This window comes from Taudactylus pleione, unplaced genomic scaffold (assembly GCF_031769625.1).
Source record: "Taudactylus pleione unplaced genomic scaffold, aTauple2 ptg000689l, whole genome shotgun sequence".
NCBI lineage: Eukaryota > Metazoa > Chordata > Amphibia > Anura > Myobatrachidae > Taudactylus > Taudactylus pleione.
In genome coordinates, this window is record NW_028285091.1 from 988,704 (window position 1) to 1,000,802 (window position 12,099).

Here is a 12,099-nt window from a genome sequence, read left to right on the forward strand (position 1 = left end):
GTTACTCCTAATATACAGGTATTGAAAATAAAATTCAGGCCCATTATGAATTTGAAACAGCAGGTGTCCCATACTCGTCATCAATTTCGAACCCCTTGATCCGCTGGTTCGCTTGGACCGAAAATTGAAACCATAAGCGTACCCTAGGTAACTAGAATGAATAAAAAAAAAAATATATATATATATATATATATAAAAAAAACAAGGCTTTATTTGTTAAAATTTACAAATTTATAGTAAGGTTTTACAGTAATATTGGTCGTTGTGTCAGACAAGGAGGAGTTACTATTTAAGAATGAAAACACGACTAAACAAATGCATAATTTCTGTATTAGTGCTATATTTTCCATTTCTGAATCTAGGGTCTATTTTGACCAAATGATACAATTACATTGTATGTACCTTTTTAAGTTGATTACTTACATTTATTTTATTCCCATATTTCTGTATTTTATTTTTTTTTGTATGTTTCTATTTTGTATGTTTTTCTGAAAATCAATAAAAATTGAATATTGAAAAAAAAAAATACAAGTGGAGATGTTGCCTATAGCAACCAATAAGATTCTAGCTATTATCTTCTAGAAGCTGCTAGTTAAATCAGTAAAATCTGATTGGTTGCTAAGACAAACAACTCCACTGCTATAAACCCACACTTTAGTAAATATAAACCTATGTAAGAAGAAACTATATAAAACAATTGATGGCTGGGTGCTGCTAATGTGCAGACATCATTGGACTACCACCGCTAGGGTGCGGCATCGATGGCAAAAAAAACACTTGCCATGGGCCATAGACCATTAATGGCTGCAAAACCATTGATGGTCGATGGCCATCCCTACTTCAGTTGATGGTCGATGGCCATTCCTACTTCAGTTGATGGTCGATGGCCATTCCTACTTCAAACATATCAAGAACTTAAGACAGGGGTGACAAAATATCTGTGTTCTGAGGGGCTGATTCAGTAGAGCACAGGTTCTCAAACTCAGTCCTCAGGACACCACACAGTGCATGTTTTCCAGGTCTCCTCACAAAATCACAAGTGAAATAATTAGCTCCACCTGTGAATCTTTTAAACTGTGTCAGCCAGTAATGACTACACCTGTGCAGCTGCTGAGAGACCTGGAAAACGTGACCTGTGAGGGGTCCTGAGGACCGAGTTTGAGAACCACTGCAGTAGAAGATGGAATTGCATAGCCATACACAAGCAGCTTTGCAATTCCGTCCTTCCAAATATGCAAGTGCAGCAGGAGGTGTATGATACCCCCTGTTGCATTTACTATCCCAGCACTGTGACCAACGTCGCAGGCTGGGATAACTATCGCGATTATTAGCATACCTCCCAACTGTCCCGCATTCAGCGCTAGGCCACGCCCCCTTTCATACAGATCACGCCCCTTTTCGGGAACGCGCGCACCTTCGGCGCGCGGATGTCCCGATTGGATATCTGCAAATGTTGGGAGGTATGCATCGGTGGACGGCGCCAGCCAGCTGAGTAAGCCTTAGTTTATGCAGGCTGGCCGGCCTGAGAGGTCAGGAAACTGCGTAGTTTGGTGCAGATCCTGGCCTTGCCGATCCTGAAAAAAACGGGGACGAAACGCCCTCATTTCCCACATGATGCGCAGAACGGGTCCTGCGCACATGCAGATTGCCGATAATCGGGAATGTGTTCAGCATTGCACTAGTGTGCAATGTTAAATTAACCCCTGAGTGAGGACATAATTTTGAACGTCAAATATTTTAAACACATACATCTAGTGTAGAGAAGCCATGTTAAAAACCTTTACTAAAAACAAAGTACAGAGCAATCCAAAACAACATTAACAATACACTTTCTTTTATACATTACATTTTGTGTGCAGACTCCTTACTCACCCCCATCTAGACCATTGGTGGTGGTTGTGGTGGCATAGAGCACATGGCAAATTATCCACATGCTGTTTATTTCATTAGTTATATAGTTCATGTTGTACATTTTTAGATTGTTGTGAGGAAGGGTTCGGTTTGCTTTGTTGACATACTTAATGTGACCATGTTGACAATGTCAGCATGACAATGTCGATAAAATAGTCGAGGTGGTGTAGGGCAGGGGTCTTCAACCTTGGCCCTCCAGCTGCTGTGGAACTACACATCCCAGCATGCACTGCCACCTTTTTGATATAACAGCATGCTAAAACTATGGCAGTGCATGCTGGGATGTGTAGTTCCACAGCAGCTGGAGGGCCAAGGTTGAAGACCCCTGGTGTAGGGGCTCCACTTACCTACTCCTGCGGTGTCTTCTTGTCCGGCAGTCAGCTGACATAGAGTTCCAGTGGAGTCATCTGATGAAGCCGTTCTGGTGGTGAGTACCCTAACCCCTATCCCTAACTTTCCCCCCATCCCGCAGCCTAACCCTAATGTCTACATTGTGCAGAATGTTGACATTTCAACAATGACACCACAATTGCGACCACATGACTGTCAACATCAGTGCTGTAACAGGGCTCTGTGCCAGCCTTGCCTCCTAAAACCGTGACATCACACCTAGGGGACGAGGTCGCCAGCTCCGGTAAGTAGAGCACTGCCCGGAGCATCCCAAAGAAGCTCCGGGCAGCTCCACAGGCTGCAGGGTGCCGTTCCAGGCACCCAGCAAGCCACATGCAGGTGCCGTTGATCAGTGACGGTGCTGCCCAATCTATAGATTGTACCATTCATTGTCTGTCCTTGGGGGAACCCAGTGCTGTTGGATCATACCATGTGCATCAAAGAAAAACAACAGCATGACTTTACACGGTGAAAAAAATACAACATTTTTTGGGCGGAGGCGAATTTGCGTGCTTCCATACACTGGACTGTTGTTTAGATTCAGGATCATAATGACGAATCAACGATTCGTCACAACCGATGTCAGGAAATCAGGTATCCCCTCCGACATTTGAACAGTGTTCTTGCACGATTCAACTTGTTGATGCATCTGCTCTTCTGTGAGATTTCTGGGTACCCACCTGGCGCACACACAATGCATTTTCAGTTCCTTTGTCACAATATTCTGAACCCATTGGAATGAGATGTCCAGTGAAGCCGTAGGTTGGCGTAAGGTTAACCTTCTATTATTTTGCAACATCTGCGCAGCTTGACAATGTTGACATCTGTAACCGTGGTGGATGGTCTCCCAGAACACGTTTCATCAGTCACTCGCCTATTACCCTTTGAAGTGCTTCCAGCACCGAAATACTGCAGCTCGGCTAATTGTTTCTCCACCATATGCTTGCCGTAACATTTCATGAGTTTCATTTCCACTTTTCCCAAGTTTAACACAAAATTCCATCACACATCTCTGACATAATCTCACAGACTTCCTCATCTGCCATGTCAAAACATACAAAGATCTTCCACTCGCTGTGTCCAAACAAAGACTATGGCAGTCCAACCGCAGGTTCAGATAACCAGCATAACGTTCCACGTCTAACTATGGGACAGAAACACAGAGGCAGTCTCATTACTTTTCAATCAGCCCTCGTAACATTTACTTGCCAAGACTACCTTTCTACATCAAGCCCCCTCTACTGGGGCCGGGATGCTCCAGCTATTAGCCAGGCAAGTTCCGACGGTCTAAGCTACAGATGATTTTCATCAAAGACAGCTAATGGCTGCACTGACTTCTCTACCTCTGCTCAGTATCTTACTGGGCTAAGATCTGAGGACTGTCTATGGTTTTCTGCGCCTTCAGATGGAGACACAGGGAATATCATCCATATTTTATGTACATGAAGAGAAGCCGTTGAGGAATGGTTGTGGTCTGTTCAATAATTTTTTCCCAGTTTGTAAATTATCCCCACCGTTTGGGGAATCCCACCAACATACAATGCTTTAGCGGGCAGCTGTAATAATGTTACCCAACCAGGATCTCTCCTGCACAAATGGCGAGAGGGGATGAGAGGGAACATTTAAGATGAGATGACATCACAAAATAATTTCCAAAAGTTACAAAAAGATAATGTCATTTATTGTCCTATTTAACTCACATTTTTGATTACTTAACAAGTTAACTTCTGTAAGGCTCATTTTCTAAGTGTAAAAAATTGTGACATGCAGTAAATTTAGTTATATGCAAATGCACCTGTTTGTCTAATTGTTGTATATATAGCTACTTTCACAGCTTCCTTAATTTCAAGCAGAGTTTACAATGTAAGCTGGCACAGAGTATAATGTTCTATGCAGAACTTCTCTAATTTACAAGAAACCAGCAGTACAAACCTGAACTGATTTGTAGTTTTACCTGTTTCCAGCAGATGGCAGCAGAGTACACTTTACCATAAAGCCATGCAATGCCCATCACATAACAGTAGATGGCAGCACAATGTCACGTATCAGAAAGAGTTTTAAATTATATCTGTTGATTAGCCAGTCGCCAGCAGATGTCAGGAGAGAACCAGACCTAGATTTAAGGAAGAAATTCATGAGCTTGGTGCTAGAATAGTTTTGGGAAAAGGGGCTGCACTCTATTATGTATTTGTTTTCTCTATATATTAATATTTTTTTATTAGGATATTGTATTTAGGCATTTCAAATAAGGCTGAATTATTTAATTTATTTTACGTAAATATTATTTATTATAATTTATTTGCATAGTACATACATTACTGCACTGCTTTACAGAGAAGGTTTAGTCATTCATATCAGTCCCTGTCCCAGTGTAGCTTACAATGTACGTTCATTTTCTACCACATGTACACACACTAGAGTTCATTTTTGACCGGATGTTTTTGGATTGTGGGAGAAAATCGAAGTATCTGGAGGAAACCCAGGCAAACACAGGGAGAACATACAAACTTCACACTGATTGTTGGAATTGAACATGACTTTATTACTGTGAGGCTGCAATGCCAATCACTGCGTCACCGTGCTGCACCAATAGCAACAACACAGAACTCAGTGTGGATTAATCAGTGAAGATATGGAGGCCGGCTGTCGTGATGCCTCCTGTCAAAATGCCGACAGTGGCATCCTGATGACTGGTATCCCGACAGGGGTCAGGTAAGTATATTTACCCTTCCCTCTTCCCCCTAACTTCTTGTAGCCCTACCCTGCCCGTGCCTAAACCTAAGTCTCCCCCCTTCATGCCTAACCCTAACTCCGCTATGCTGCCTAAATCTCCCCCCCACACGGCTATCGCTAAGGGCACCCCAGACATACCTCATTCGGACTGGCATCCTTCTGGATTCCAGCGTTGGGATTAAGATAGGTGTCGGGGGGAATATGAGAGATGGGGGATTAAGGGGAGATATGAGGGAGAAGTATGGAGTGGGGGAATGCATTGAAATCCAAACTTGCAGAATATAAAGTCCTGACTAATAAGTAAACAACAGATGCTGTCAGTCAGGGTGTAATATCGCATGGAGAAACAAACTGACCTGTACTAACTAATTTGCTGGTTGTTCAGGTCATTCTGGCACTTTATAATTACCTTATACACTGCTGTCATCTGCTTGTGGCTGGTAAGACAATAAGAGGCCAAATTCCGCTGTGTACCCTGATACAATCTACTATGCTGTATGACTGGACTAATGAGTATGTATAACCCTCAGACACGGACATCCTGGAATGTGGTCTTACCCTGCGAGGAGATAGTAGGTCTTAAAATGTGAACGTCAAACGTGCCAGCACTGACAAAGGGAATAAGTAATGTAAATGGACTGTGGAACGGATCATTACAGCATAACCTGTTGATCTGCCAATCAATATCCTGGGTTAGGAGGGTGAAGAAAAATACCAATGCTGACCGAGACATACAGGGGAATAATTATCAAATCTTCTAATGAGGAAATAGCAACCAATCAGATTCCAGCTATCATTTTGCTAGTGCATTCTATAAGATGATAACTGGAATCTATTGGTTAGTATAGGCAACGTCTCCTCTTTAGATGGTTTAATAAATCGCCGATGGTATCTTGCTACACATGTACCTTATTTGGCGCAAGAGATCCCGACCATCTATACACATTTGTAGCATTTATGAATCGGCACACAGTAAAAACCAGCAGCCAATAACAATCTCTCAGATATCCACTAGCAGTGTGTATCCCAATATGGCCACATAGGAGGCCCTCCAAGTCTTCACTAGCAGTGTGTGTCCCAATATGGCCGCATAGGAGGCCCTCCAAGTCTTCACTAGCAGTGTGTATCCCAATATGGCCGCATAGGAGGCCCTCCAAGTCTTCACTAGCAGTGTGTGTCCCAATATGGCCGCATAGGAGGCCCTCCAAGTCTTCACTAGCAGTGTGTGTCCCAATATGGCCGCATAGGAGGCCCTCCAAGCCTTCACTAGCAACTTTCAGCGCTTTCCTACCACATAAAGGCTTGTTTTATACGGCCTACTGATATGTTATTACAGATAGGGGTCTCCTTCATTGATTACATTTCTTAACTTGTTACTGAAAATAGGAGTGATGTGCAGCCTCTTTGAAGGTTAGAGGCTACACATTAGTTGCCCCCGAACTCAGGTTGCCTAACACACTGCAATAGATTGGTCATAGGAATGGGGATATTTTGAAGCCATATTCAATTGCCGGCAAAAAGCTGTTCTCAGGCGAAAAGTTTTCGCCGATGACGTCATTTCGCCTGTCGGAAACTTTCCGCCATATTCAATTGCAAAGACTTTTCGCCGGTGCGAAAAGCATGCGGAAAAAAGTGCAGACTTGGAGGTATGGGGTGCAAAGTTGCAGCAACACCCTGCAGCCTTGGTATAGTCCCCCAAAGGTAATCTGCGTCAAATAAAGTTGAAAAATTACTTAAGATCACCCCAAAAAAGTACTTTCGTTTTGGGGTCGAAAAAAAAAACAAAGTTGGGGGACAAACTAAAAACTAGCTAAATTGACTCCAGGGGGTCCCCCATGTATGCCCAAGCTTTTTTTTGGTTTGCAGGTGCATTTTTTAAAAAGACACTTTAGCAATTTTTAACCATGCTTGCACCCATTTCCATGTACCCCAAATTTGCTGGGACTATTTTTTTTTTGCAAAAAAACCTGCTAAATACTATTCTTCACCACTTGTGTAAAGTCGCTAAATAGCACCAATTGAGAGCATTAAAGAACCTCAAATACCTTCAGCAGGGCTATTCGGGGGTATCCATAGTGACCCCACATGTCAGTGCATCTTTAGGGGGGGGTGTCAGGCTGATTTCCCCAAATCTGACAGTACTTTTCGGCGATCTCAGTTTCGCCGGGACACGTTCTCGCGTCCTTGCAATTGAATAGGGCGCATCGCGGTGACGAGCGCGATACTTTTCCGGAGGCAAAACTGCCGATGACGGAGAAAACTCCGGCATGCGAAAACTCCGGGACTTTTCGCCACCAACTGAATATGGCCCATAGTATCTACAATGAATGGATACATTAACATGCAACGTTTCACTAGAGGATTCAATGTTGCAAATGTATACAGACAGACCAGGGGGCATATTCAATAGGGTGCTATCACGACCATTGTCTCAAAGGTGCGCGCAACCTCCAGATGCACATGGTATCCAATTGAAAAATTAATTTTTTACCACAAAAAACGGTGGGGGGAGGGGAATGGAGAATTTTTTTTTTTTTTCAATCAACCTGTACACCAAAACGTATTTTTCATTCATTAAGATATTAGGGACATTGGTAGGTGATAATAGGGTATTTTATTTTTAGGGCTTTATAGAGAATACAAAGTCTCATGCATGAGACACCTTTTAAGCACATTCAGCACCCGGGCAAGCGGTGTTTTCAGTAGGGGGCAATGTTGGAGGACTGTGTTCCGCTGGGCAGGGGGGCTCTCCATGTGGGAGACGAGGTGTCAGGACACAGGAGATAATGGACAAGCTGATGGCTCGCTTGTGGAGGCTGCAGTCAGGGGCCGATCCTTTCCAGCTGCAGTCCTGATACCCCCGGGCATAGGTGGAGGCAGGAAGGCTGGGCATAAAGGGGGTAAAGGAGGGCAGGACAGGTACGACAGTTGGGCATAAAAGGGCAGGAGAGCCAGCCAGGACATGAGAAGGACAGCTGGGCAGAGCAAGAGTGCGCATGCAATAGTCCCGGAGAGTCAGCCTGGTGAAATATGCACTATACTGCGTATTTGCGATCACTGGTGAGTGCCCATAATGTAGTGTTGTAATACTGATATTTATAAATAACCTTCCCTTCCACAATTACTACAGTATGTCTAAAATTAGAGTTATGGTAGACTTACCTTGATAACTCCTTTTCTTCGAGGTCCATAGGGTCCACAGGGATACCATGGGGATAATGTGGTTGGAGAGATCCAGGCACCAAACAGTTAAAGCTTTCAGCTCCCAGGATGCCTCAGGTCGTCCTCCATATATATACCCCACCCCAAGCCACAGGCATTCAGTTTTGTTAACAAGCCTCAAGGCAGGAGAAGGAAAGAGGAAAAAGAAGAGCAATCATACACCAGAAACACTCTCACGCAGGACAAGGTGCGTCAGGGTGGGTGCCCTTTGGACCCTATAGACCTCGAAGAAAATGAGTTATCAAGGTAAGCTAGCATAACTCTAATTTTCTTTTTCAGGGTCCATAGGAATACCATGGAGATGTCCTAAAGCAGATGCCATAGGGTGGGGGACGCTCCTGAGCAGAAAGGAGAACTCGTCGCCCAAAGGAAGCATCCTGAGAGGTAAATGTATCAAAGGCGTAGAAAAGTGTGGACAGAAAACCACGTGGCCATCTTGCAATTGTTACAATTGTTCAGCAGAGGCACGACGACTAAATGCCCACGATGGCCTTACAGACCGAGTAGTCACCGGGAGGTCAGCCTGTATATACACCTGAATGATAGTCTTGCGTAGCCATCTCGCCAGAGTCTGCTTATTAGCTGGCCATCCTCGTTTCTGGAAACCATATAATACAAAAAGAGCATCTGATTTTCGAACAGAGTTGGTGCGCTCCACATAGATACAGAGAGCCCGAACTACATCCAGGGAGGCTTCACCTACAGAAAGATCTGGAGACTGAAAAGCTGGAACTACAATTTCTTCATTCACATGGAAATGAGACACTACCTTAGGAAGGTAACCCTCCCTTGTACGAAGAACAGTTCTATCCTGGTGAAAAATCAAAAATGGGGAGCGACAAGAGAGCGCTACCAAATCAGAGAATCTGCGTGCAGAAGAGATAGTGAGGAGAAAAAGTGTCTCCTCTGTCAACCATTTCAAGTCTACAGAGTCCAGAGGTTCATATGGGGGAGCTTGTAGCCACTTAAGAACCAAAGACAAATTCCATGGTGCTACTGGTGGGACAAAAAGGAGACTGAACTCGCAGAACTCCTTGAATAAAAAAAATTCTAATATCTGGTAATGAGGCAATCTTTCTCTGGAACCAGACTGACAGTGCAGAAACCTGCACACTCAGAGTGGCCAGGCAGAGACCCCGGTCTAAACCTGCCTGGATAAAAGCCAGTACCCTGGAAAGCCTAAACACCTTAAGATCATACTTTCTGCGGGAACACCACTGACCAAAAGAATCCCAAACCCTGTAATAGATGCAGGCAGAGGCCGGCTTTCGTGCCCTAAGCATTGTTTGAATTACAGAACTGGGAAAACCTTTTGCTCTTAAGATAGAAGATTGAAGAGTCACGCCGTCAAAGCAAGACGAGGTAAGTCCGGATGCTGGCAGGGACCCTGCATTTGCAGATCCTGCTATAAGGGAAGAGGATACGGACTGTCTATGGATAGATTCTGTATGTCGGTGAACCAATGACGTCTGGCCAAACAGAAGCCACCAGTATTACTGTTCCGCCTTCCTGCTTGAATTTCCTGAGCACTTTTGGGAGGAGGGAAATCAGAGAAAAGAGACACGCCAGCTTGAAGTCCCATCTTACTGCCAGTGCGTCCACAACAGCTGCTGATGGGTCTCTAGACCTGGACCCGTACCTGGGGACCTTCTGGTTGTCATGTAATGCCATGAGATCTATTTCTGGTAGACCCCATTTGTTTACCAGGAGCTGAAACACTCCCAAATGGAGAGACCGCTCTCCGGCGTGTATGTCCTGGCGACTTAGGAAGTCTGCTTCCCAATTGAGTATTAATATTGAGATGGTCGGAAGATGACGTTTTGCCCAAATCAGAGCCTTTGTCACCTCTTTCATGGCTGCATAACTTCTTGTGCCTCCCTGATGGTTGAGGTAGGCAACTGTAGTCGTGTTGTCAGACTGGATCTGGACTGGTCTGCCCTGGAGCAGTTTCTGAGCCATGATAAGTGCTTTGTATACTGCTCGCAGTTCCAGAATGTTTATTGGCAGATAACTTTCTTGATTTGTCCATCTATCCTGAAAGGTGTGATGACCTGTCACTGCCCCCCATACGCGAAGACTGGTGTCCGAGGTGAGAAGCAACCAATTTGAAATCCAGAATGGTTGCCCTTTGTTCAGATGGTTCTTTTTCAGCCACCACAGGAGGGAGTGACGAACATCTGGAGTGAGAAGGATCCTCTGGGACTTTATTAGATGATACTGTCCGTTCCACTTGGAAAGAATCAATTTTTGCAGAGGTCTGGAATGGAACTGAGCATACCCCACCATGTCGAAGGTGGATACCATTGATCCCAGGACCTGCATCGCTGATAGAACGGATACCCTTCGCTTGCGTAGCAGTTTGCGTACTCTCAACGATAGGGCCGCAATCTTGTCCCTTTGTGTCTGATAGGCCTTCATGACTGCCATTATCTTGGTAAATACCCGAGGGGCTGTTGATAGGCCAAAGGGTAGCGCCTGGAATTGGTAATGTTGTTGAAGGACAACAAACCAAATAAATTGTTGGGCAGACCTCTTAGTTTGTCGCCTGTTTGTCCTGCGAAAACTAGATTTTCTGGAGGAAGACTGTTCCTTTGCTTGTCCCTGAGGACGAAAAGACTGAAGAGAAAACTGCCTTCAATTTAGCCGTTATTGGCAGACCTGCAGATTTTGAAGCTGCCAGAGTAGCAATTATCTCATCTAAATCTGCCCCAAGAAGTATATTTCCATAGCCTTCTTTGATCCTGTATCAGCTTTCCAGGATCTTAACCAAAGGACCCTGCGCACCATGTTTCTGATACTTTATAAGTTAAGAGTCCCGCATCTATTGCAGCTTCTCCCAAATAGGAGGCCACTTCCCGTATGTGGGAGATATACTTCATCTGTTCTCTGGTAGTATTTGGTAGAGAGTTCTCCAATGCCCCCATCCATTCCTCAACAGCTTTGGCTACCCAGGCTCCAGCCATAGATGGACGAGTAGCGGCTCCCGATTATGAAAATTTTGCCTTAAGACATGTTTAAATTTTCCTATCTGTAGAATCCTTAAGAGAAGATGCTGATGGAATAGGCAACGTAGCATTTCTGACTAAGGTCGTCACATGAGCATCCACAGTAGAAGTTACTTCCCACTTAGTACATTCAGAAGCTGGAAAAGGATACAACGATGTTAATCGTTTATGCACATAAAACAGTTTATCCGGGTTACCCCATTTCTCTTCCATAAGCTCAGTGAGCTGATCAGATATAGGAAACTCTGGGCCTGATTCAAAACCGGACGCTATTTGCGGACGCTCGTTCAGAAAAAGGGGCCGGATATTTAAATTGAGCGCTCGCTCTTTGCGGTCTGTGGACGCCTCTATGTCTGAGCGAGCGTCCGAAACATGCGCTCGCTATTTTGTAGAGACGCCCCTTGGCCATTCGCATCATACGTCATCTCCGCTATTTATTAGATTAATCGAGTACATTGAAAGGCGTCTGAACTGCTCGCAGTGCTTGTGGTAGGTTTTACTTCCCACAATCACTGTGAGCAGTTCAGGCTAAAAGACAACCAAGTGACGTGGTCGATGATGCTGCTTTGTTAATTATGCACACCCATTAAACGCCCGTTTTGACCGTTTGGCACGCCTGCATTCGGATCTCCACTCCCCGTTTTCAAGCACCTTCCCGTTACCACCCACACACACCTCATTCTGTCACTCAAATTAGCAGCCCCTCGCTGTTTTACGAGCGCACGATTTCCGACCGCAATGACTGGTTGGCGCATGCGCATTACGACCCATACGCATATGTGCGAACATCGCTCGGAGCGAACGAGGGACTGGTATGTGGTGAGGTGGTTCTTTATGA